Source organism: Moschus berezovskii, chromosome 6 (assembly GCF_049115385.1).
Source record: "Moschus berezovskii isolate FMDL1 chromosome 6, NW_MosBer_1.0, whole genome shotgun sequence".
NCBI lineage: Eukaryota > Metazoa > Chordata > Mammalia > Artiodactyla > Moschidae > Moschus > Moschus berezovskii.
The window spans coordinates 61239172-61265447 of record NC_142465.1 but is presented as its reverse complement, the minus strand read 5'-3'; the positions used below and the strand labels follow the sequence as shown (position 1 = coordinate 61265447).

The window sequence follows — 26276 nt, the reverse complement described above, 5'->3', positions numbered from 1 at the left end:
TAAATTTTTTGACTGCCAAGTTAAGTACCTTCCAGAGCATTGTGAGATTATATATCCTTCCATCAACTCTATAAAAAACCTTCTAGGCATTGTGCCAAAAAGAATATATAGAGGATATTCAGAGACAGAAGGGCAATTTAATTTTCTTCCTTTTAATCTATGACCAGGTAGAGAGAATGAAAGAAAGAAGAAAATAACTAGAGGCTAATTCTGACTTACTCTGTGGCAAAATCCCTATAAAATTTCTAATCCTTTTCTTTTTTTTAATTTATTTTAATTGGAGGCTAATTACATTATTGTATTGGTTTTGCCATACATTGACATGAATCTGCCCCGGATGTACATGTGTTCCCCATCTTGAACCCCCCTCCCACCTCCCTCCCCATCCCATCCCTCTGGTTCATCCCAGTGCACCAGCCCCGAGCATCCTGTATCATGCATCGAACCTGGACTGGCGATTCGTTTTACATATGATAATATACGTTTCAATGCCATTCTCCCAAATCATCCCACCCTCTCCCTCTCCCATTGAGTCCAAAAGACTGTTCTATACATCTGTGTCTCTTTTGTAATCCTTTTCTAATTTACACATCAACAATAAGTTACTCCCAACTGATATTCATATTGAAAAAATATTTAAAATCTAGGGGCTCAGGAGAATGGATAAACAAATTGTGGTATATTCATATAACAGAATACTCTTCAACAATTTAAAAAATGAACTTCTGGTATCTGCTTTCCTCTGAGAACACATGATTAGGGAAGGAGACCCTATCCCTGAGCCCCTAGAAGGTGGATCAATCGTGGTAATTCTGTTTCTTGAGATTTGAGAAGAAACAACTGATTCAATGACCACTGACCCCACTGGCTATATACTGACATACACAAAAACATGCATGGATTTCAAAACTGTATGGTAGGTTCAGTTCAGTTCAGTCGCTCAGTCGTGTCCCACTCCTTGCGACCCTATGAATCACAGCACGCCAGGCCTGCCTGTCCATCACCAACTCCCGGAGTTCACTCAAACTCATGTCCATCAAGTCGGTGATGCCATCCAGCCATCTTATTCTCTGTTGTCCCCTTCTCCTCCCGCCCCCAACCCCTCCCAGCATCAGCAACGAGTATGGTAGGTAGAAGAAAGCAAATCTCTTTCCCTAAAAATATAGACTATGTAAATCCACTTACATGAATTTCAAGAACAGGCAAAACTACCTGACAGTGGTTTAAATCAGAAAGGTTTGGGGGTAAAATACTGATTCAAAAGAGACATAAGGGATCCTTTAGGAGTGATGGAAATATTCTGCTTTGTTTGGGGTAGTGATCACATGGGTGTATATAAATGTCGAAACTTAGTTATTAACTGAGTGCTTAATATTTGTGTAAATAATTTTACAGTGTCTGAGTTAAGCAGTGTATATAATTGTTCTAAATACACAACTTAGACATGTAAAAGCAACCACAGATCAATAATATGTTTGATTATCAAAAAAAATAACTCCATGAAATGACAGATATGAGAAATAAATTACTGTACATCTAGTGTTTGCTATTTTTTAGATTTATTTTTATTTATTTGGCTGTGTCAAGTCTTAGTTGCAGCGGGCGGGATCTAGTTCCCCGACCAGGGAGTGAACCCTGGTCCCCTGCATTGGGAGCAAGGAGTCTTAGCCATTTGACCACCAGAGAAGTCCCAGTATTTACTATTTCTTAAGCCAACATTTTCACTTTCACACATTGGAGAAGGAAATGGCAACCCACTCCAGTGTTCTTGCCTGGAAAATCCCAGGGAAGGGGGAGCCTGGTAGGCTTCCGTCTATGGGGTCACTCAGAGTCGGACACGACTGAAGTGACTTAGCAGCAGCAGCAGCAACTGTATGTTATTTAAACACACATACATACACAAAGAGAAAAAAATGCCCTTAGGAGTCAAGACAGTGGGGACAAAATATTCATAGGCTTAAAATGACAGGTTAAAAATAAAACAAACTGTCCAGGCACTCATGATGGCTTAGCCTATTCATACACTCTTTGACACTGGAGTTAGGACAAAAGGAAAAACCATTAATGTTTATTGAGCACAATTATGAACCTGGTGACTTTATGTACTTCAAACTGTATCAACCAAGAGTAGTTAAGGAATTTACCCAAGGTAACACTACTATTAAATGACAGAATCAGACCTCTGGTGATGATGCCAAAGATTACATTCTTTCTATGACTCTGATTACTGTTTCTATACATTACTTTAATCCTAACAAAATGTTAGGGTATTTTTCATATGAAGAAACCAAACCTCTGAGGAATTAAATAACTTTCCCAAGTTAATACAATCAGTGGGCAAAGGCAAGATTCTAGCCTAGCTATGTCTGATCCCAAAACCAAAGTTCTAGGTGTCCCAAGGTAGACATTCAAGAGTGTCCTGAGACATGAAATACAGGATGGAAGGAGTGCCCAGATCCAAGGACCCTTCAGACAGTGTCGGTGCGGGACATATTTTGGGGCTTGAAACTCTCCCATTTTTTGCCTCAATCTGAGTCACCTCTCAGGACTTTAAATTTTTTATATTTTTTAGAAGATATCTTGTTTGATCTTCTCAAGGTATAAAATATCATCATTTAATAAATAAAATACATTGTTGAGGGCCATACAGTCTGTAAAAGAAGCTAGAATTCAAACCAGGTCTTCTTGATTCCAAAATCCCATGTTCTTTCCACTACAGTGTCCAAAGGACAAAAAGCAAAAAAGTATGGTAACTGTATGTCTGAAAACGAAAACTGGTTCAACTGCCCTTGGGACAAGGACAAGAAAGAAGGCTGTACTGAGTTATGAGAGATACAGGTCCAACATTCCCTTCTCGTCAAAGAGAGAAAGCAAAATATGGGGGAATAGAGTACAAGGTACTTATGGAACATATAAAGCTATAGCTATGTGACAGTCACCAAGTCTTTCAAAGATTTCAGAAGTCAAATGTCATAGGTTTCACTAGTACTAAGCCAATAAAAGCAGCAGCAGCAACAACAACTGTGCCAATTCTCCAAAGCAGGGAAGCATGAGAAAACCATTCTACTCTATAAATGCAGAAGGATTCACTGGAGGGTAAGGGAGGCCACAGGAGTTGGCTGATGTCCACAGCAGTTCCTCAGGCAAAGTAAAGAGAAACAAGATTAAGATGTTCTGAACACATACCCTCTTTCTCTGCTCAGTATCTGTTATGGTTGTACTTGCCCCAAAATGAGAGCTGCAGGTGCTCTGATTAATGGACTGAAGTGTCAGCTGGGCTTCATTATAGTTTTATCGGCTTCTCTACATTCTTGGCCGAAAATGCCCATTTTATTTCCTTGAGCAAAACAGAACAAATCATATTTCCTCCTCTTTCAAACAAAAAGCAGCAGTGCTCCAACAGTGGAGCACCTCTACTACTTCCATATTCTTTAGCTTTATCACAGTAATGCCACTATGTAGAAAATAGCACAAAATTTTAGAAATGGAAAAGACTTTGAAAGTTTACACTGTCTTTTCCCACATCCTGGCAAAACTGCTCTCAACTAAACCCAGACAAGACATGCTAGGAAAGAAAACAAACAAAAAAAATCACAATTTACCTATTGCTTATGGCATTTCAAGATGCCTTCTCTTGCAAACTTAAACACCATGCAGCTAAGTGTGTATTGCCCACTGTGATGAACTCAGAGGTCAACCTATGAGGTAGAGAGGGCACCTAAGCCAACAACTTAGTTTTAAAATAATCCTTCTGAATCTAAAACTGAATGTGAGTTTGGCCAGAGAAATAAAGTAAGAACAATCTAATTTCACATGAAGGAACTGGAAAAATTTAAGAATCATTACTCCTTAAGCCTCCGCTACAAAGGAGAGCTTGCTGTTCATTCCCCAATATCCAATCACTTCTTTCTTAATACAACTATTGATTTTCAGTTGGGCACATGGCTGACTGTAAAAATGTTATACATATTCTAACTTTCATTATAGCTAAAAATGAATGTGTGACTAGGTTGTGGTCCATGGGATATAAGTAGAAAGAAGTATTATTATGGCTGGATTGTGTCCTCTCAAAATTCACATGCTGAAGCCCTACCCACCCCCCTACTCCCAGTACTTCAGAATGTGATTGTTGGAGATAAGGCCTATAAAGAGGTGATTATATTAAAATAAAGCCAAATCTGACTGGTATCCTTCTAAGAAGAGGAAACTAAAACATACTGGCTACCTCTGGATTTCCTGAATGTAAGAGAAAGACTTCTTTTGCCTTTTTTAAGATACTATTTGAGTTTTGCTGTAATATATATTAAAAGCACAACACTCCCTTAAAAAATGATAAAAAATAATACCAGACCACCTTACCTGCCTCCTGAGAAATCTGTATGCAGGTCAAGAAGCAACAGTTAGAACTGGACATGGAAAAACAGACTGGTTCCAAACTGGGAAAGGAGTACATCAAGATTGCATATTGTCACCCTGCTTATCTAATTTATATTCAGAGTACATCATGTGAAATGCCAGGCTGGATGAAGCACAAGCTGAAATCAAGATTGCCAGGAGAAATATCAATAACCTCAGATACGCAAATGACACTACACTTATGGCAGAAAGTGAAGAAGAACTAAAGAGCCTCTTGATGAAAGTGAAAGAGGAGAGAGAAGAAGTTGGCTTAAAAGCCAGCATTCAAAAAACGAAGATCAAGGCATCCGGTCCCATCACTTCATGGCAAATAGATGGAGAAACAATCGAAACAAGCGACAGACTTTAGTTTCGTGGGCTCCAAAATCACTGCCCATGGTGACTGCAGCCATGGAATTAAAAGACACTTGCTCCTTGGAAGAAAAGCTATGACCAACCCAGACAGCATATTAAAAAGCAGAGACGTTACTTTACCAACAAAGGTCCATCTAGTCAAAGCTACGGTTTTTCCAGTAGTCGTATACGGATGTGAGAGTTGGACTATAAAGAAAGCTGAGCCAAGAAGAATTAATGTTTTTGAACTGTGGTGTTGGAGAAGACTCTTGAGAGTCCCTTGGACTGCAAGGAGATCCAACCAGTCCATCCTAAAGGAAATCAGTCCTGAATGTTCACTGGAAGGACTGATGCTGAAGCTGATGCTCCAATACTTTGGCCACCTGATGGGAAGAACTGATTCACTGGAAAAGACTTTGATGCTGGGAAAGACTGAAGGCAGGAGGAGAAGGGGACAACAGAGGATGAGATGGTTGAACGGCATCATCGATTCAATGAACAAAAGTTTGAGCAAGCTCCACGAGTTGGTGATGGGCAGGAAAGCCTGGCATGCTGCAGTCCATGGGGTCGCAAAGAGTCAGACATGATTGAACAACTGAACTGAGCTGACTCTAAGGAAAAGGCTGAGCATCGTTAAAGGGTGAGTTAGGGATGGCTTCCCCTTCAAGGATCACTGCCTTGTTGTGGCAAAGGGGTGCGCATAACTCCGTAAAGCTAAGAGCCATGCTGTGCAGGGTCACCCAAGATGGACAGGTCATAGCAGAGTTCTGACAAATGTGATCCACTGGAGGAGGGAATGCAAACCACCAGTATAACCATAAGAACCATGAGAATCTTGCATACTGGGCTTCAGCATTATGTGAACCAAGAACTTCCAGATGTCCAAACTGGGTTTAGAAAAGGAAAAGGGACTAGAGATCAAGTTGCCATCATTCACTGGATTACAGCAAGAGAATTTCAGAAAAACATCTGTGTTTCATAGACTACACTAAAACCTTTGACTGTGTCAATCATGAAAAACCATGGAAAGCTGTCAGAGAGATGGGAATATCAGACCATCTTACCTGTATCCTGAGAAACCTATATGCAGGTCAAGAAGCAAGTCAGAACCCTGTATGGAACAACTGATTGGTTCAAGACTGAGAAAGGAGTATGACAGGACTGTCTGCTGTCACTGTTTAACCTATACACTGAGTTCATCATGAGAAATGGTGGAATCAAGATAGGCGGGAGAAACATCAACAACCTCAGATATGCAGATGATACCACTGTAATGGCAGAAAGCGAAGAGGAACTAAAGAGCCTCTTGATGAGGGTGAAGGAGGAGAGTGAAAGAGCCGGCTTAAGACCATGGCATCTGGCCCCATTAGTTCAGTTCAGTTCAGTCGCTCGGTCATGTCCGACTCTCCACGACCCCATGAATCACAGCACGCCAGGCCTCCCTGTCCATCACCAACTCCCGGAGTTCACTCAAACTCATGTCCACAGAGTCGGTGATGCCATCCAGCCATCTCATTCTCTGTCGTCCCCTTCTCCTCCCGCCCCCAACCTTTCCTAGCATCAGAGTCTTTTCCAGTGAGTCAACTCGTCGCATGAGGTGGCCAAAGTATTGCAGTTTCAGCTTTAGCATCAGTCCTTCCAATGAACACCCAGGATCGATCTCCTTTAGAATGGACTGGTTGGATCTCCTTGCAGTCCAAGGGACTCTCAAGAGTCTTCTCCAACACCACAGTTCAAAAGCATCAATTCTTTGGCGATCAGCTTTCTTCACAGTCCAACTCTCACATCCATACATGACCACGGGAAAAACCATAGCCTTGACTAGACGGACCTTTGTTGGCAAAGTAATGTCTCTGCTTTTTAATATACTATCAAGGTTGGTCATAACTTTCCTTCCAAGGAGTAAGCGTCTTTTAATTTCATGGCTGCAATCAGCATCTGCAGTGATTTTGGAGCCCAAAAAAATTACTGCATGGCAAATAGAAGGGGAAAACAGACAGATTTCCTTTTCTTGGGCTCCAAAATCACTGCAGACAGTGACTGCAGTCATGAAATCAGAAATCAGAAGACTACTGCTTCCTGGCAGGAAAGCGATGACAAACACACCTAGACAGTGTGTTGAAAAGCAGAGACATTACTCTGAAAATAAAGGTCCGTATAGTCAAGGCTATGGTCTTCCTAGTGGTCATGTACAGTTGTGACAGCTGGACCATACAGAAGGTAGAGTGGCAAAGAATTGATACTTTTGAACTGTGGTGCTGGAAAAGACTCCTGAAAGTCCCTTGAGCAGCAAGGAGATCAAATCAGTCACTCTTCAGGGAGATCAACCCTGAATATTCACTAGAAGGACTAAAGCTGAAGCCCTAGTATTTTGGTCATCTGATGTGCACAGATGACTCACTGGAAAAGTCCCTGATTCTGGGAGAGACCAAGGGCAGAAGGAAAAGGGGGTGTGAGAGGATGAGATGGCTGGAAGGCATCATCAGTGCAATGAATATGAACTTGGGCAAACTCCAGGAGATGGTGAAGGACAGGGAGGCCTGGTGTGCTACGGTCCATGTGGTCACAAAGAGTTGGACACGACTGGGTGACTGAACAACAGTATCAAGGGATGGCTTTCAGAGTTCCCTCTTCTACCTGGTTACTCAGTCTTTTCAGGTCTTTACTCAGATGCCATCCCAGGGAGCTTTTTTCTGGTCACAATAACTAAAATTACAAAATCCCAAATACTTCCCATCCTATTTTTCTAAGGCCTCCCCCACAAAAAATTAGTCAGATACCAAACAGATTTTTTGCTCCTCTCTGCTAAACAGATGAATTTGAAGTTTGGTTTTATTCCTCTGAGACAGAAAGTACAGTATGAGAAGTTCACAACTCACAGAGACTCAAATGGTTCAAAGGAGGAGAATAGACTCATGGACCTTTTGAGGTCTCCCTCAATCCTTCAAATCTGTAAATAGCCAAGCATGGGAACACTGGAGGAGAGAAGAACAAGACCCATCACAATTTCTCAAGTATTCCTGACACAAAATGTAAGAAGATAAACACAGTACTCTTTTTTCATTTGCAAGATCCAGAAGGGATACTTTCTTTATATGAATGAATCATTTTCAGTCATAAGGTACAGAGGAAGATCCATGCCATGATCTGCCATGACAGGGAACTAACACTGAGTTAAATGAACTCTCGCTCTCTTTTATGTTGATAAATATGAACAAGCTAAAGAAGTGAAGATAGAGAACTCAGAAGCTGCTCCCAGATCATTCTGTAACACCAGATCAAATAATGTGCAATATAACATTTACATGGACTATCATATCAGAGCGGAAGAGAAAAAAGAAAAAACAAGAAAAAAAGCTGCCAATTTCTGACTCAGCTCTAAAGCGACCAAAATAAGCAAGGCAGCTTCAGATAGCAAGACAAATCTCCTCTAGTCCAGAGGCCAGAGTTTGACTTAGACTTGGCATAAGCCCAACTGACTGCAGCAGCTGCTCAATTCACAGACAGGTGAAAGGTATTTCCCACATTTTCTCCCAGTCAAATCAAAGCAAGAAGATAATGTATTATTACAACTGTGTGCATTAAGCAGCAAATTTTGAAAGGGAAGAGAAAACCACCTTATACCATTCTTGAAACAATTTAGTTCACAACTCTATGTACAGTATTAATGTCATATATCGCTGAATAAATGAATTCTGCAAGGTTAAATGATGATGTATTTATGTTCTAACTGCTCATTGGCCCAGGGTCAGCCAATCTGATCCAGGACTCCATGGCAACAGGCTCTATCACTAAGAGCTACAAGATGATATTCCCCTTGCCACCACCTTTTTTTTTTTAATAAAACATTTTCCACAGAAACTGCTGCAAATATTGTCAAAGAATAGTCTTCACAGGCAAATAAGAAATGCTGATACATTAAAAATGAATAGTAGGGGGAAAAAAGTGAATAGCAATGACAATGAATCTATGCAAACAACAAGGGATCTCCCAAACTCCAAAAATCGTCTTTTGTTTAGCTTCAAAGGAGAAATTCAGGAATCTTTGCACTGAAAAATCATCAGTAGGAAAAATTGTGGGATTAGTATAAGTAAAGTGCTGCCTAGCTGAAATTCCAATATCAAAGTGTCCCATGCCACAATGTATGGAGAAAGCTAAACATTTTAAGACTGCTAATCATTGTAAAGAAAATGTGTCATCTGCTGACATGGATAGACTTGGTAACTATCATAGAGAGTGAAGTAAGTCAGAAAGAGAAAAATAAATATCGCACATTAATGGAATCTTAAAAAATGATACAGATGATCTTATTTGCAAAGCTGAAATAGAGACACAGACATTGAGAACAAACCGTATGGATGTCAAGGTGGAAAGGGGTGGGTGGGATGAATTGGGAGGTTGGGACTGACATATAAACACAACTATGTATAAGATAGATAACTAATGAGAACCTACTGTGTAGCACAAGGAACTCTACTTGGTGCTCCGTGGTGACTTAAATGGGAAGGAAATCCAAAAACAGAGGGGATATACGTATATGTATAATTGATTCACTTTGCTGGACAACATAAACTGACACAGCAGTATAAAGCAGCTATATTTAAAAAAAAAAATTCTCCCAACCTTTCTAAGAGGGCTTCCCAGGTGGCTGAGTGGGTAAAGAATCTGCCTGCCAATGCAGAGGATGCAAGAGATGTGATCCCTGAGTCAGGAAGATTCCCTGGAGGAGGGCACAGTAACCCACACAAGTATTCCTGCCTGGAGAATCCCGTGGACAGAGAAGCCTGGCTATAGACCATGGGGTCGCCAAGGGGAGGACATGACTGAAGCGACTGAGCACAACTTTTTTAAGTTTCCATAACTTTCTTTGAAATGTTAAAACAAACATCAAACTCCACAGATTTCAGGCTCTTGTTTTCCACATTCTCAAATCACAGTCAGTTTATATCGTTTCTGTAATTCTGTATTTTTCCTCTTTTCAACACTTCCCTCCCTCATCACCCTCCTCTATCCATAGAGAAAAAATTGCTATGTCCAAATGAGGACATGCAGTAGTTTCCATCCCCCACTCCCAATTCTGTAGCTTTGCTTTCCATGGTTTCAGAACTGTAGTCCAAAAATATTGAATGGAAAATTCCAGAAATAAACAATTCATAAGTGCTGTTCCGAATAGCATAATGAAATCTCAAGCCATCCCACTAAGTCCTGCCCAAGACAGGCATCACCCCTTTGTCCATCATATCCCATCAGTCAGTTACTTAGCAGTCCTCTCATTTATCAGATCGACTGTCATGGTATCGCAAATGCTAGTGTTCATATAAGCCTTATTTTACTTAATAATGGTCTCAAGACACAAGTAGTAACGCTGGCAATTTGGATATGCCAAAGAGAAGCCGTAAAGTGCTTCCTTTAGGTGAAAAGGTAAAAGTTCTCAACTTAATAAGAAAGAAAAAAAAAAAAAAAACACACTGAGGTCGCTAAGAATGAATCTTCTGTGAAATTGTGAAAAAGGAAAAATAAAACTGCTAATTTTGCTGTCACACCTCAAACTGTAAAAGTTATGGCCAATACATTATAAGTGCTTAGTAGGTAAGGTGGAAAAGGTATTACATTTGTACAATAAGATATTCTAAGAGAGAAAGAAAACTTTTACTAATATAATTGCCTTTGTTAATCTCCTACTATGTCTAATTTATAAATTAAACTTTTTCATAGATATGGATGCCTAAGAAAAAGTATATAGTATATACAGGGCCTGGTACTATCCAGGTTTCAGGAATCCACTGGGGGGTCTTGGAACATATCCCCCGTGGATAGGGAAGATCTACTGTAATATATTTGTTCTTCACAGTCCATATGTCCCAATTTCTTCACCCTCAGTTGCAATCTCCTTGAAGTAAAGAGGATTCAAGATAATTATAAACTAGATACGGAGACTAGACCAAAAAGCATATCTTTCTCCCTAGTGGTGCTCATTAATATTCTAAAATCCACCTGATGTATTATAAGGCATCCCCCTTTCCTCACAGGCTTTTTACTAGTAATTGACACAATATCCCTGTAAAAAGCAACTCTGGGCCATATCTTTTGGTATTCGGAGGTAAAGTGAAGTTGCTCAGTTGTGTCCGACTCTTTGAGATCCCATGGACTGTAGCCTACCAGGCTCCTCCGTCCGTGGGATTCTCCAGGCAAGAGTACTGGAGTGGATTGCCATTTCCTGCTCCAATATGGAGGTAAGTGAATGCTAACAAGTAGACAGAATCTGAGGTGTCAGGGTAGAAATTTAGCTGGGAAACTACATTTTCATTTAGTTCACACTGTTGAGTTTTTGGTTTTAACAGTGGTAAAATACACATAACATAAAAATTACCATTTCAATAATTTTTAAGTATAAATTTCACCAGTATTAAGTACATTCACATTATTGTGCCTTCTGGAAGAGAAAATGGCTTCAGGCACACAAGCCATGATGTTAAGACTACAGTCATTTTTTCTGTGACTTTATTAAACATGTATTTATTGTATAAGTCACATATTAAGAACTATAGTTATTATGAAGAATAAATAGTCAAAATTTAAGAATATCTGACACTACTGCCCAGTAAAAATAGCCAAGTGTATTTCCAGAATGTTTTTCATGTGTTGAAAGTAGCTTCTTAGATGCACATCTCAGTTCCCAAGCAAGTCCAAAGTAGATGGAAGTCTACATTTCTTTTTTTATCATCAGCTGAGTTCCAAGAGGTCCATAAGAGTAGACTAACATGAAAGGTCAGTCTTCATTCCAATCCCAAAGAAAGGCAATGCCAAAGAATGCTCAAACTACCGCACAATTGCACTCATCTCACATGCTAGTAAAGTCATGCTCAAAATTCTCCAAGCCAGGCTTCAGCAATATGTGAACCGTGAACTTCCAGATGTTCAAGCAAGTTTTAGAAAAGGCAGAGATCAAACTGCCAACATCTGCTGGATCATGGAGAAAGCAAGAGAGTTCTAGAAAAATATCTATTTCTGCTTCATTGACTATGCCAAAGCCTTTGACTGTGTGGATCACAATAAACTGTGGAACATTCTGAAAGAGATGGGAATATCAGACCACCTGACCTGCCTCTTGAGAAACCTGTATTCAGGTCAGGAAGCAACAGTTAGAACTGGACATGGAACAACAGACTGGCTCCAAATAGGAAAAGGAGTACGTCAAGGTTGTGTATTGTCACCCTGCTTATTTAACTTATATGCAGAGTACATCACGAGGAACGCTGGGCTGGAAGAAGCACAAGCTGGAATCAAGATTGCTGGGAGAAATATCAATAACCTCAGATATGCAGATGACACTACCCTTATGGCAGAAAGTGAAGAGGAACTCAAAAGCCTCTTGATGAAAGTGAAAGAGGAGAGTGAAAAGGTTGGCTTGAAGCTCAACATTCAGAAAACAAAGATCATGGCATCTGGTCCCATCACTTCATGGGAAATAGATGGGGAAACAGTGGAAACAGTGTCAGACTTTATTTTTTTGGGCTCCAAAATCACTGCAGATGCTGATTGCAGCCAGGAAATCAAAAGACGCTTACTCCTTGGAAGGAAAGTTATGACCAACCTAGACAGCATATTAAAAAGCAGAGACATTACTTTGCCAACAAAGGTCCGTCTAGTCAAGGCTATGGTTTTTCCCGTGGTCATGGATGGATGCGAGTTGGACTGTGAAGAAAGCTGATCACCAAAGAATTGATGCTTTTGAACCATGGTGCTAGAGAAGACTCTTGAGAGTCCCTTGGACTGCAAGGAGATCCAAACAGTCCATTCAAAAGGAGATCATTCCTGGGTGTTCACTGGAAGGACTTATGCTAAAGCTGAAACTCCAATACTTTGGCCACCTCATGCATCGAGTTGACTCACTGGAAAAAGAGTCTGATGCTAGGAAGAATTGGGGGTGGGAGGAGATGGGGACGACAGAGAATGAGATGGCTGAATGGCATCACCGACTCGATGGACATGAGTTTGAGTGAACTCCGGGAGTTGGTGATGGACAGGGAGGCCTGGCGTGCTGTGATTCATGGGGTCGCAAAGAGTTGGACACGACTGAGCGACTGAACTGAACGTGAGAAGCAACGGAAATTCTTAACTGTTTCAAGCTTTCTAAGAATTTTTAAGGAGACAACCCAGAAACGGGATAAAAGCAACCTGTAGTGGGACTCATAAATTATACCAAAGCTAAAAAAATTTTAAATCACTACAGAAAAATCATTACTAGGCCCCCTCTACATCAGTTTCCTTTACACCTTCATATGAGAACACCAACATTTCACTCTGGTCCTAAGAGTCATTTTGTTTTAATATCCTAGGCCAGACAAAATGCAACATGCCTTTGATGCTCCTGTCCAACATGAAAGGGTTCTGGTCCAAGAGGTGATCTTCCTCAGTACATAGGATCTACTGTTTATCAAGCATTTATGGCATTCCAAACACTATGCTTAGGAATTTACACGTCATCATTTATTTTCACTTTAACAGATTCTGAAATTTTACTTTCAGATGCTAACAGAAAGACTTTTATGATTAGAAAAGTACTATAGGCTTTATGGGCTTCCCTGGTAGCTCAGCTGGTAAAAGAATCTGCCTGCAATGCAGGAGACCCCGGTTCAATTCCTGGATCGGAAAGTTACCCCTGGAGGAGAGCATGGCAACCCACTCCAGTATTCCTGCCTGGAGAATCCCCATGGACAGAGGAGCGTGGCGGGCTGCAGTCCATGGGGTTGCAAAGAGTCAGACATGACGACTAAGCACACACATAGGCTTTATACTTACAGAAAAGACACACAAGTAGAAATAGAAAAGAAAAATCACCCATACTCTGTAGCTCAGAAATAACTGCTACTAATGACACTAGTGTTTTGAGGTATGCTTTTTAAAACTTGGTTTCCATATTCAAATGGAATTTGGATGTTCAGATACATTTGGATGTTTCTACACCTAACAATTTTTATGTAATTTATATTATACAGAACATTTTAAAAATACTATGCTTTTTTCTACTACTAGAACTGTGACCATTTCTACAATTATTAATTACTTCTACCAACTATCCAATATTCTATTACATACTGGTACAATGATTTATTTAACCATTTCCTTCTTACTGGATATTCAGGAAGCTGTTTATTTTTATAATAAAATAAGGCCGTGATGGGTATCTGTGCACCTAAATCTTTATTCACATTTCTCATCAACGCCCTAGGATAAACATGTCCAACAGTCTTGGAGATAAAAAATTTACCCCTCAGTTCATTCTAGAAGCAAGGCCAGTCACATTATCTAATTAGAGTGTTTCTCAACGTTCCCCCAGCAACACATAATATCCACTTAGCACATCCCTTGGCAGTGGCTGGACTTTGAGGACATTTACCTGGGCAGTGTGTCTTACTTTTTATTTTTCTTCAACTTATAAGTTCCTTTTTAATAATATTAACTCTCCGTCCCCATATAGTCCACTAAAAAGATATGTATCCAGTACTCCTTAAAACTCATTGGCCTAAGAAAATTAATAGGGAAAAAAGAAAACTTTACATATAAAGCTATTTTCTTCACAGTAAATGTTACACACATTACTAGCTATCGTCAGTATACATTGGTAGTTTAGAGAGCAATCCAAAAGGGGGAAGCCTCAAAAACCACAAGAGATTAATACTCTAAGCCTTTAATATAAAATTAAAAGAAGGTAAACGGACATGGTCATACTGGGTATTTGAATATTTGTGAGTTGATATTTGGTCCATTTACAATCCTAGGATTTTTTAACATGGCAAAGGAAACAGTCACTTAAGCCCGGGAAGCTATCTTAAAGGTTTTACATGAATTAACTCTTAATCTTCAAAATATTTCACGTATTTTACATATGGAGAAATGGAGCAGTTAAGTAATCTGTCCAAGGTCACAAAACCAGCAGCTGGCATACCTAGGATCTGTACTCAGGCAGCCTAACTTCAGAGTCCAAGCATTTAGCTACTGTCTGTGCTTTTCCAAAAAAAGAAGTTCCTAAACAGGCTACAAATCAGCAAGTGTAGGTGGGCTAGAGGTACTTCCCCAATGGCTCAGCAGAGTAAAGCCTGCAATGCAGGAGACAGGGGAGGCACCGGTTCGACCCCTGCGTCAGGAAGAGCCCTTGAAGGAAGAAAATGGCAACCCACTACAGTATTTCATAGACGGAAGAGCTTGGAAAGATACAGTCCAAAGGTTAGCAGAGTTAGACATGACTGAGCGACTAACCACACATACCACAGGTGGGCTAGGAAAGGAGAACTTCTGAGAGAAGTTTTTTATTATCCACATATTTGCTGCAATATTTAAATGCAAGGTAACTTTTAGACACAAAAACAGTCCCTCTCAATTTTGCTGTAAAGTTCTTCCAACATATATTATATTTTAATTATCACAAACAAGGTGATGGTAAACATCTTTTCCAAAAGCAGTTTTTTATCTTTTCCTTTTCTTGGGGAGATAGGAGAAGTGAATGAAGAAAGGATAAAAAGAAATAAACCTTATTTCAACATTTTTTCACAGCTTTTCTTTCCTAGACCTTTTCTAAAATCTTGATGGTTAGAAAACAAAGATTAAACAAGAAGGTACTTTTAGTTAAAACAAAAAGATCTCTCAGTAAATTTTCCAATGCTAATGACGGAAACATTTAAGAAAGACTTTCGGCCTATCCCACCCACTCCCAAATGGAAGGAAAACCAAGTTAACAAAACCGTCATCTTTAACTTCACAGCAGCTTTCTTCCCCCTCAAAGGCTATTCCTGTCCTCGTTGCAGACGGGGAACTGCTCCCAGTGACGTCAGAGCAGTCGCCTGGCAACGATTAATGAGGGTTGTCCACCACAGGGGTTTCCTGAAAAGCTAGCAAGAAATTATCCACATATTTGCTGAAATATTTAAATGCAAGGATGCAGTGGAATTTCTATTAACCCTTATAGCCCTGGTCTCTTGCAAGCTTCTAAATAGGTTATTCTTTCAGAATGCTCTTGGCTTACCCGAGGACGGTATTTCTTTACTTACCCCTACTTATTTCCAAACAAAATTAGAATTTTGTTAGTTTGAAATATTTATGGCTGTAATAAATGTTAATACATTTGAACTACCATAAAAATAGGACTGTATAATGTAAGATAAAAGCAGATATTACTCTTTTCACTGCACACAGAGAACTTAGAAGAAATGAAAGCACAAAAAAGAAAAGAAGATCAGAAAATAAGCCAGCAAGTTCTTAAAGGCACTTTTCAACATATTATATCCACACATATATTGGATCCAAATACAGGCAAACCTAAAATATTCCTAGGCTCTAGTCCACTGTAAAATTTTCACATTGGCCTCTGCAGGCAGCCCTCCAGAGATCAGATTATTAAAATAGAGTTGCATAAAGAGAAAGTGGAGGTCCAAAAACTTAACCCAAAAAAAGGTAAGTTAGATGCACACCTAAGAGTATAACGATTTCTTCCTAAATCTTTGCTTTAGCTTCACGCCTTCAAACTGAGTTTCACTCTAACTACTGTGGCAAACAATTTTATATAACTATCTATTTTTGAGGTCTGAGAAACAGTGTACAAACTGCCTGCTCAGGACCAGCACAAGTAAGGTAGAAAAATTTCAAATTCCAAAACCCAACCTAGAATTACTCATGTTTGGTAGGTTCAAGAAATCTCTTTATAAGCCCCCTTTTCATTCCATACTTAGAAAAGACAGTTAAGTAAAATTCATTAGCAGCAGGACATAAAGGGTTAAAGAAGGCACTCTGCTTCAGCAATCCTGACTTTGGGCTCAGCCTATTCTAAAAGGAAAATAGCATCCCTGTCATTAACAGCATCCCACTCTGGCTTCAGTTCTGTTCAACGGTACCCAGTTATCATCAAGGCATAGATGGGAGAACGCACCGCTTCAGATGGATTTTTCTTCTTCCTCTCTCTGTCCCCTCCCTTTCAGAAGAAAAAGACTGCAAACAAAATCACTACGTCACTGGAGGTAGAGGGAATCCCATCTCTACACCCTTTAGAAACCAAGGGGAGCAAACAAAAACAAACCAATTATAAGAAACAAACAAGTAATCCAAAATAAGAAGCAGTAAACCCACAGGAAATTCTTATGACAACCTCAATGTCACAAGGCATGTTTCACTAAAAAGGCTGAATAAATTCTCCTTAGATGTTCATAATCAAAAAAGCTTCCTAGACACAGCAAAGGCGACATGTTTCTTTTTAACACATTTAAAGACTAGGGGACAGTTATGTAAAGACATAGGACAGAGAGACATATTTACCAACTGGGTGTGGATAGCTGTGGAATGACACAGTGAAAGATATTTATAGGGGATTCCCTGCTTCCTGCAATGTGCGTCAACAGCATCATCGAAAAGAACAGAAATCACCACTATTCTCATAAGCGAAATCTGAATGAAGCATAACTTGAAATAGCCATAGAAAAGGTAGAATCTGACTACAGAAAAGTTCTAGCAAACCTAATTTTAAAAATATTTTAAAGATAAAAAACAAAAATCCTCACAAACTTAACACCTGAAAATTATCTTATTTCCCTAAATGTATTATACAGTTAAAATGGCCAAGATACAAAAGATATCTTTCTAGCTTTTCCCCTACCCAGTCTGTGGAGTTCAAGGACTTTTATATAAAAGAGAGAAAATTATCCAAAACTCACCCCAGATGGATCTGCACTTAAACCAACAGCGAGCTCACATTATTAATGGAGACCTCATTGTAAGAATCTGTTCTGCCGGAATTTTGCCGGAAGAAATTCCTTCTGGGAAACCTGTGCCTCTTCCCCCGCCCACAGGCCCCTCCCACCCCCTTCACCCTTGAATGAAACGCTACTGATCCTTGCTGCTGCGTCTCTAGCAAGCTAATTGCTCTGACAAGCAGCTCTGAAGCAGACCATGGCCCAGCTGTTCAGAGGGATGTCACCTAGAGCTCTGCCAACAGTCACATTCACATGTGCGCGCGCAGGGAAACACACACACACACAAAGAGGCTATAAGAGCACCCCTTTCTACCTCCTCTTCTTGCTCTCATTCAAGCACTTCAGTGACATGCCTGCTTCCACACTGCTCAGAGGATAGTTTTTAAAGACACAGCACCAGCTCTTTTCTGCTATATATGCTGAGATGCCAAAACAGTCTTATTAGAGAAGAAGAATGAGTTGCGGATGTGTATTGAATTATAAGTTCACGTTTAAACTTATTTTGCCTTTTTCTCACCTGCAAAATAACTGAAGTCAGAGAAATGGTCTTTGCCTAAAAGCTACTGGGCTGGACTTTAGAAACTAAGGGCAAATCTACATAAAAAGAATTTTCTTTTCAGCAAACTATATTTAATAATCCTTTTTCAGTTTGAACACAGGATACTAGCAGCTATCTATTCCTTCTCCCATATCTGCCCCCAGAATGATGGGGAAAAGACTGGCTATAAAATGGGTGTAATAAGGAAACCGTGAAGCTATCTTACTAACAACTTACTTACAACTGATGAAAAGAATGAGAGTACTCATGGGTGGAGATGGGGATAAACAGATTAAAATGAAGTGGCACCAAAGACACCAGGAAAGAAGAGCAATAGTTCCTGAAAGCATGTATGGCTCTGGGACATAATTTTTAAGGATTAAAAAATGTATTTAAAATTAGGTTCTAACTTTTAAGAGCCTAACAAAAGGGAATAAATAGGCAAGTAATAGACATTGTAGGTGGTGCAAGGTCTGCAAAATCACAAAGTAACATATAAGTGGGGTTCAGACATCATCCTGAGAAAACCAATAAAATCTGTCACAGAGACACAACTAGTCAGTCATTCATACAAACATGTCTGTCCTGTGTTTGTGTTCTTACTACAGGCCAAACATTACAATGAGTTCTAGGAATATAAGATAAATTAAAGGTCATATAGAAGAAGGAAAAAAAGGGAGGATTCGGGCTTTTACTCTGAATGAGATGAGAAGCCACTGGGGGTTTTGAAAAAGTTCATCCTGAAGGGCCAAATGGACCACAAAAAGGAATCTGGCTCTTACACTCAGTGAGATGAGAGGCCACTGGAAGTTTTTAAGAGGAGAAATGGCATATTTCTGACCTATATATTTTTTTCTGCCTCCAAATTTTTATTTGAGAAGTTTCTAACATACAGAGAATTTGCAAAAATAGTACAAGTCACCCAGATTCACATACAGATTTAGTACATATATGCTACAGTATGTATATATTCTTTTCAGAACTATTTGCAATGTTCTCATAATGACCTTTCATACCTAAAATAATTCACCATGTATCTCCTAACAGGTTGAACTATGAGAATAGCCACCAACCAAGTCCCATATGGGGGCTTTCCTGATGGCTCAAACGGTAAAGAATCCACCTGCAATATGGGAGACCCAGGTTCACTCCCTGGGTTGGGAAGATCCCCTGGAGGAAGGAATGGCAACCCACTCCAGCATCCTTGCCTGGAGAATTCCATGCACAGAGGAACCTGGGGAGCTCCAGTCCATGGGATCACAAAGATTTGGACACAACTGAGCAACTAACACACACACAAGTCCCATATGAGTTAATGGGTAGCGCACATGCAAAGCAGATCTAAATAGCACTGCAAAAGTTAAGAAAAATGAAACAACTTTGGAATCATCATCCACTGGAGGCCGGACAGAATTTGCAAGCTGAACCCCCAACCAGGTCAAGTATCTGCTAAAATAAAAGTCAACATTCGCCACAGCATTTAACAAGATCCAGATCCTTATAATATTCAAAAATTTCAGGATATGATCCAAAATTACTTAGAATACAAAGAAGCAAAATAATCTCAATCTGCATAGGAAGAGAGATGAACAGATACAACATGAAGTTGACATACATGAAGAAATTATCTGACAGCTATTAAATCATCTATTACAAAAAAATGTTGCCAAAACGTAGAGAAATCACTCATGAAACTAACAGAATGTTTCAGGAAAGAAATAGAGGCTATGAAAAGGAACCAAATGGAAATTTTAGAACTAAAAATAGAGCAACAAAAACATATACACTCACTTGATGAGTTCAATAGCAGAACAGAAATGAGAGAAGAGTCAGTGAATCTAAAGACAGATCAAATTCCAATTGAAGACAAATCAAATTTCAATAGAAATACCAAATATGAATCAATACCAAATATGAACAATAAAGAGAAAAAAGATTGAGGCAGGAAGAACAGATTATCACAGGCCTGTAAAATAATACAAAAAAGCCTATATCTGGGCTATCTGTATCCCAGAAGGAGGGGAGAAAGTGTGGTGAAACAATTAAAGAAATAATGGCTGCGAGCTTCACAAACTTGACAGAAGACAAAAACCTACAGAGTTAAGAAGCTCAGAAATCCCCAAACAGGATAAACACAATAAAATCCATTCCTGGATTCATCACAATCTAACAGGTTAAAAACTACAAAGAACAAATCTTGGCAAGTAATAAGACAGAAATGATGCAGGACTTACTAAGGGAACACTGACCTGAATGACTGCATATTTCTCATCAGAAACTATTAAAACTAGAAGGAAGTAGAATAACATGCTTAAAGTGCTTAAAGGAAAGAACCATAAACACAGAATCCTATGTCCAGAGAAAAGACCCTTAAGTAATAAAAATGACAAAAGACATTCTCAGATGAAGAAAAACTAAGAGAACTGTCAGCAAACCCACTCTAGAATGACCAAAGAAGGTTGTTCAAAAAGGTGAGAAACAATACAGTAAGACTTGGAATACCAGGAATGAGGGAAGAAAAACAAAAATGCTAAATGTCTAGTTACATATAACATTCTTTCCTATTTGGTTTTTTAAAACATATTTTGATGTTTGAAAACAAGAACTGTAAGATTATCTCATTAAGTTTTCAATGTATATAGATAAATGTAATGGACAGGACAACTATAACATTAGAGGGGACAGGAAAGGAACCTGGAAAGGCTTTGACACTCCAACTGAAATGGTGAAATAGTAAATCTAAGTAGATTGTTAAAATTTAGGTGTGCATAAAAAGGCTATCCACTCCAGTATTCTGGCCTAGAGAATTCCATGGACTGTATAGTCCATGTGGTCCCAAAGAGCTGGATACGACTGAGAGACTTGCACTGCACATACACATATGTATATGTGTATTTGTGTTTGCATGTGTATTCTGAGAGAAAAAAGAGCAAGAGACAGATCCCTAGAGCAACCAATAAAAAACTATACAAAGATAGCCAAAACCTTAAAGACAAACAAGAATAATTAAAAGACAAACATGAATGATTAAAACGGAATACTACAAAATGTTCAAATGACTCAAAAGGCAGGAAGAGGGGATCCTCAGAGTTTAAAAACAGAAGCAACAACAAAAACCAAATTAGATGATACACCTAAATCTAAACTACCCGTAATTACATTAAATGTAAATGGTCTAAAAATGCCAATTAAAGAGAGACTGTTCAAATAAATTACAAAGCCACTTCAAATACAGTGATATAGGCGAGTTAAAAGGAAACGGAATAAACTATTCTGTATGATACTTTAATCGGAGAAGGCGATGGCAAGCCACTCCAGTACTATTGCCTAGAAAATCCCATGGATGGAGGAGCCTGGTAGGCTGCAGTCCGTGGGGTCACTAAGGGTCGGACACGACTGAGCGACTTCACTTTCACTTTTCACTTTCCACTTTCACACATTGGAGAAGGAAATGGCAACCCACTCCAGTGTTCTTGCCTGGAGAATCCCAGGGACAGGGGAGCCTGGTGGGCTTCCGTCTATGGGGTCACACAGAGTCGGACATGACTGAAGTGACTTAGCAGCAGCAGCAGCAGCATGATACTTTAATAGTGGATACATGACATGTATTTGTCAAAACCCAGAGAACTGTACAATACAAAGAGTGAAACCTAAACTACAGACTTTAGTTAACAATAACATACCACTATTGGCTCATCACCTGTAACTCATGTACCACAGTAAAGCAAAATGGTTATTAATACATTATTGACCAGGGATGTATGAATATGTCTTTTATTACCCAAATGTTACTGACTGGAGATTTTTCAATATTCACCTATGTAACAAACTGCCAGCCACAGGCATTCGTTTCTGAAAAATCCCCCGGTAAATAATGTGCTAACAGGGAAACGATGCGTCTATTGGAGAAGAATAGCATATGGGAACTCTGTGTACTTTCTGCTCAATTTTTCTGTAAACCTAAAATTCTTCCCAAAAATAAACTCTATCAATTTAAATTTTAAAAGGTTAAAAAAGATACACTATACAAATACTAGCCTAAAAAAGCTGGAAGGGCTAAATCGGTATCAGACAAAGTAGACTCCAGAGCAAAGAAATCACATGGATAAAGAATATTCAGTTCAGTTCAGTTCAGTCGCTCAGTCGTGTCCGACTCTCTGCGACCCCATGAACCACAGCACGCCAGGCCTCCCTGTCCATCACCAACTCCTGGAGTTCACTCAAACTCATGTCCACAGAGTCGGTGATGCCATCCAGCCATCTCATTCTCTGTCGTCCCTTTCTCCTCCTGCCCCCAACCTTTCCTAGCATCAGAGTCAACTCGTCACATGAGGTGGCCAAAGTATTGCAGTTGCAGCTTTAGCATCAGTCCTTCCAATGGACACCCAGGACTGATCTCCTTTAGAATGGACTGGTTGGATCTCCTTGCAGTACAAGGGACTCTCAAGAGTCTTCTCCAGCACCACAGTTCAAAAGCATCAATTCTTCGGCGATCAGCTTTCTTCACAGTCCAACTCTCACATCCATACATGACCACGGGAAAAACCATGGCCTTGACTAGACAGACCTTTGTTGGCAAAGTAATGTCTCTGCTTTTTAATATACTGTCAAGGTTGGTCATAACTTCCCTTCCAAGGAGTAAGCATCTTTTAATTACATTATGATAAAAAGGGACATTCACCAAGATGACAACAATTCTAAATGTCTACCAACACAGATTCATAATACACAAAACAAAAACTAATAACTGAAATGAAATATTGTTGTGGTTGTTTAGTTGCTAAGTCATGTCTGACTCTGACTCTTTTATGACCCATGGCCTGCAGCCCGCCAGGCTCCTCTGTCCATGGGATTTTCCAGGCAACCTCTGGACTAGGTTGCCATTTCCTTTTTCAGGGGATCTTTCCAACCTAGGGATTGAACCCATGTTTCCTGCATTGCAGGCAAATTCTTTACTGCTGAGACCCAGGGAAGTCCTGAAATGAAAAACAGACATGCACAATTACAACTAAATATTTCAACACCCCTCTTTTAGGAATAGACAGAACCATTAGATCAAAAATCAGCAAGGATACAGGGCTTCCCTGGTGGCTCAAGGGTGAAGAATCAGCTTGCCAATGCAGGAGACACCGGTTTGATCCCTGGTTGGGAAAAATCCTACATGCTGCAGAGCAACTAAGCCCATGAGCCACAGCTACTGAGCCTGTACTCTAGAGCCTGGGAGCTGAAACTACCTAGCCTGTGTGCCCCAACTACTGAGGTTCACATGCCTAGAGCCTGTACCCCAAAACAAGAGAAGCTAATGCAATGTGAAGCCACAGCACTACAACTAGAGAGTAGCCCCCACTTGGAACAACTGGAGGAAAGTCCTCACATCAATGAAGACCCAGCACAGCCAAAAATAAATAAATTTTTAAAATTACTTTAAAAAATTAGCAAGGATACAGAAAGAACTGAATAAAATCAACAAACAACAGGATCTAGTTGACATTTACAGAACACTCCAACTATAAACAAAACGCATATTCTTTTTCAGTGCTCATGAAACATCACCAAGATAGACCATATATGCCAAATCATAAAACAACTTGAATAAATTTTTTTAAAAACCTGAAATCATACAAAGAATCTTCTCTGAAAGTCGTTCAGTCGTGTCCAACTCTTTGCAACCACATAACTGTACAGTCCATGGAATTCTCCAGGCCATAATACTGGGGTGGGTAGCCTTTCCCTTCTCCGGGGATCTTCCCAACCCAGGGATGGAACCCAGGTCTCCTGCTTTGCAGGTGAGTTCTTTACCAGCTGAGCCACAAAGGAAGCCATCTACTCTCACCAAAATGGAATTAAATTAGAAATCAATAATAAATATATAGCAGGTCCATCTCCACATGCTGAGAAATTAAACACCACACTTTAGGCTTCCAGTTTAAGATGGTGGAGTCAAAGGACGTGTCCTCATCTCTTCCCGTGAGAGCACCAAAGTCGCAACTAGCTGTGGAACATCCATCGACAGGAGGATGTTGGAACTGTATGTAACAGGAGGGAAAGCGTAGGGCACAACTTTTGAAAGAATGACATGGCCCAAGGACACAACATAAACTGATTAGAATCAAATGGGACCAAGATAGCAGACAAGACCAGGCCTTGATCCTGAATCAGCAAGTGAAATGACACACCCAGAGATGACAGTTCCAAGACACTGATAAAAGACCAAGGAGTGGGCGGTGGCCCAAATCCAGGAAATCTCCGCCCCTTCCCCAAAATAGTTGGAATAGTCCTCCTACTCATTAGCATAAAAATTTACCCAGCCTATAAAAACTAACCATGCCACATTTCACAGCCACCACATTCACTCTCTGCAATGGCCCACACACTGTCTGTGCAGTGTGCTTTTCTCTGTATCCGAATAAATCCACTTACCTATCACTTTGTCTCTCACTGAATTCTGTGATGAGACATCAAGAACCTGAGCTTCATTAGGTCCTGAAACCAGGTACCGTGGGTTTTGGCTGGGTTTGAGTCCCAGCCATGTGGGTTCAAGTCCCAAGCAGGGTTTTGGCTGGGTTCAAGTCCCAATCTGTGGTAAATGGTTTCAGAACCCACCAAAAAAAGATACCCACGTCCAAAGACAAAGAAAAAGCCGCCTCAAGATGGCAGGAGGGACGCAATCATGATAAAATCAAACCCCGTAACTGCTGGTTGGGTAATTCACAAACTGGAGAACAATAATACCAAAGAAGTTCTCCTACTGTTGTAAAGGTTCTGAACCCCATGTCAGGCTTCCCAGCCTGGGTATCTGACAAAGAGACTAGGAATCCCCGGGGAATCTTGTCCTTGAAGGCCAGCGGTATTTGATTACAGGACTTCCATGGGACTGGGGTAAACAGAGGCCCCAGGTGTGGGGGCACAAACAAAACCCTGCACACACCAAGACCCAGAGGAAGGGTGCAGCGACCCCACAGGAGGCCGAGTGAAACCACCTGCTCAGAGGGCCTCCTGCAGCAGTGAGGGTCCCAGGGGATCAACACAGGGCAGAGGCAGGGGCAGCAGTAGTTTAAGAAGGTCACTATTAACCCTACCACAGAGCCTGTAGACCCCAGGGCTGGGTCACCTCAGGCCAAACAACTCCCAGGGAGGGAGCACAACCCCACCCATCAGCAGATAACTGGATCTAATCATCTTTATTGAAGAAGGCCTTGCCCACCAAAGCAAAACCCAGTCCCTCCCATCAGGAAGTTTACACAAGTTACACATCAGGAGTTTCTTAGCCTCCTCCATCAGAGGGCAGACAGAAGAAGCAAGAAGAACCAGTCTTCTGTTTTTCTAAGACCACTCATAATAAAAACTGTCAACAAACTAGGAATAGAAAGAAATTTCCTCTCGTCTATAGATAAAAGGCATCTATAACAAACCTACAGACTGATGCCTTCTCCCTTAGATTAGAAAAAAGGCAAGGTTGTCCACCACCCTTGATAGTATATTAAAAAGCAGAGACATTACTTTGCCAACCAAGGTCCGTCTAGTCAAGGCTATGGTTTCTCCCGTGGTCATGTATGGATGTGAGAGTTGGACTGTGAAGAAAGGTGATCGCCGAAGAATTGATGCTTTTGAACTGTGGTGCTGGAGAAGACTCTTGAGAGTCCCTTGGACTGCAAGGAGATCCAGCCAGTCCATTCTAAAGGAGATCAATCCTGGGTGTTCATGAAGGACTGATGCTAAAGCTGAAACTCCAATATTCTGGCCACCTCATGCGACGGGTTGACTCACTGGAAAAGACTCTGATGCTGGGAAAGGTTGGGGGCAGGAGGAGAAGGGGACGACAGAGAATGAGATGGCTGGATGGCATCACCGACTCTGTGGGCATGAGTTTGAGTGAACTCCGGGAGTTGGTGATGGACAGGGAGGCCTGGCATGCTGTGATTCATGGGGTCACAAAGAGTCGGACACGACTGAGAGGCTGAACTGAACTGAACTGAAGTGTTAGTCGCTCAGCCGTGCCCGACTCTTTGCAAACTATAGCCCACCAGGCTCCTCTGTCCGTGAGATTTTCCAGGCAAGGATACTGGAGTGGGTTGCCATTTCCTTCTCCAGGGGATCCTCCCAACCCAGGGATCGAACCCGATCGCCTGCACTGCAGGCAGATTCTTTACCGACTCAGCTGCAAGGGAAGCCCCATGGATTTAGTATAAGTCTACTCAAAATTCCAGCAGGATTTTTTGTAGACACAGACAAACTAATTCTAATATTTA

The 26276-nt window shown here is 40.5% G+C and overlaps 1 protein-coding gene across 21 annotated transcripts in view; it reads right to left on the bottom strand.

Annotated features, from left to right (window-relative positions):
* Positions 1 to 26276, bottom strand: part of R3HDM2 (R3H domain containing 2) — a 160072-nt gene that overhangs the window by 52023 nt on the left and 81773 nt on the right. The gene's annotated exons all lie outside the window — the stretch shown is intronic.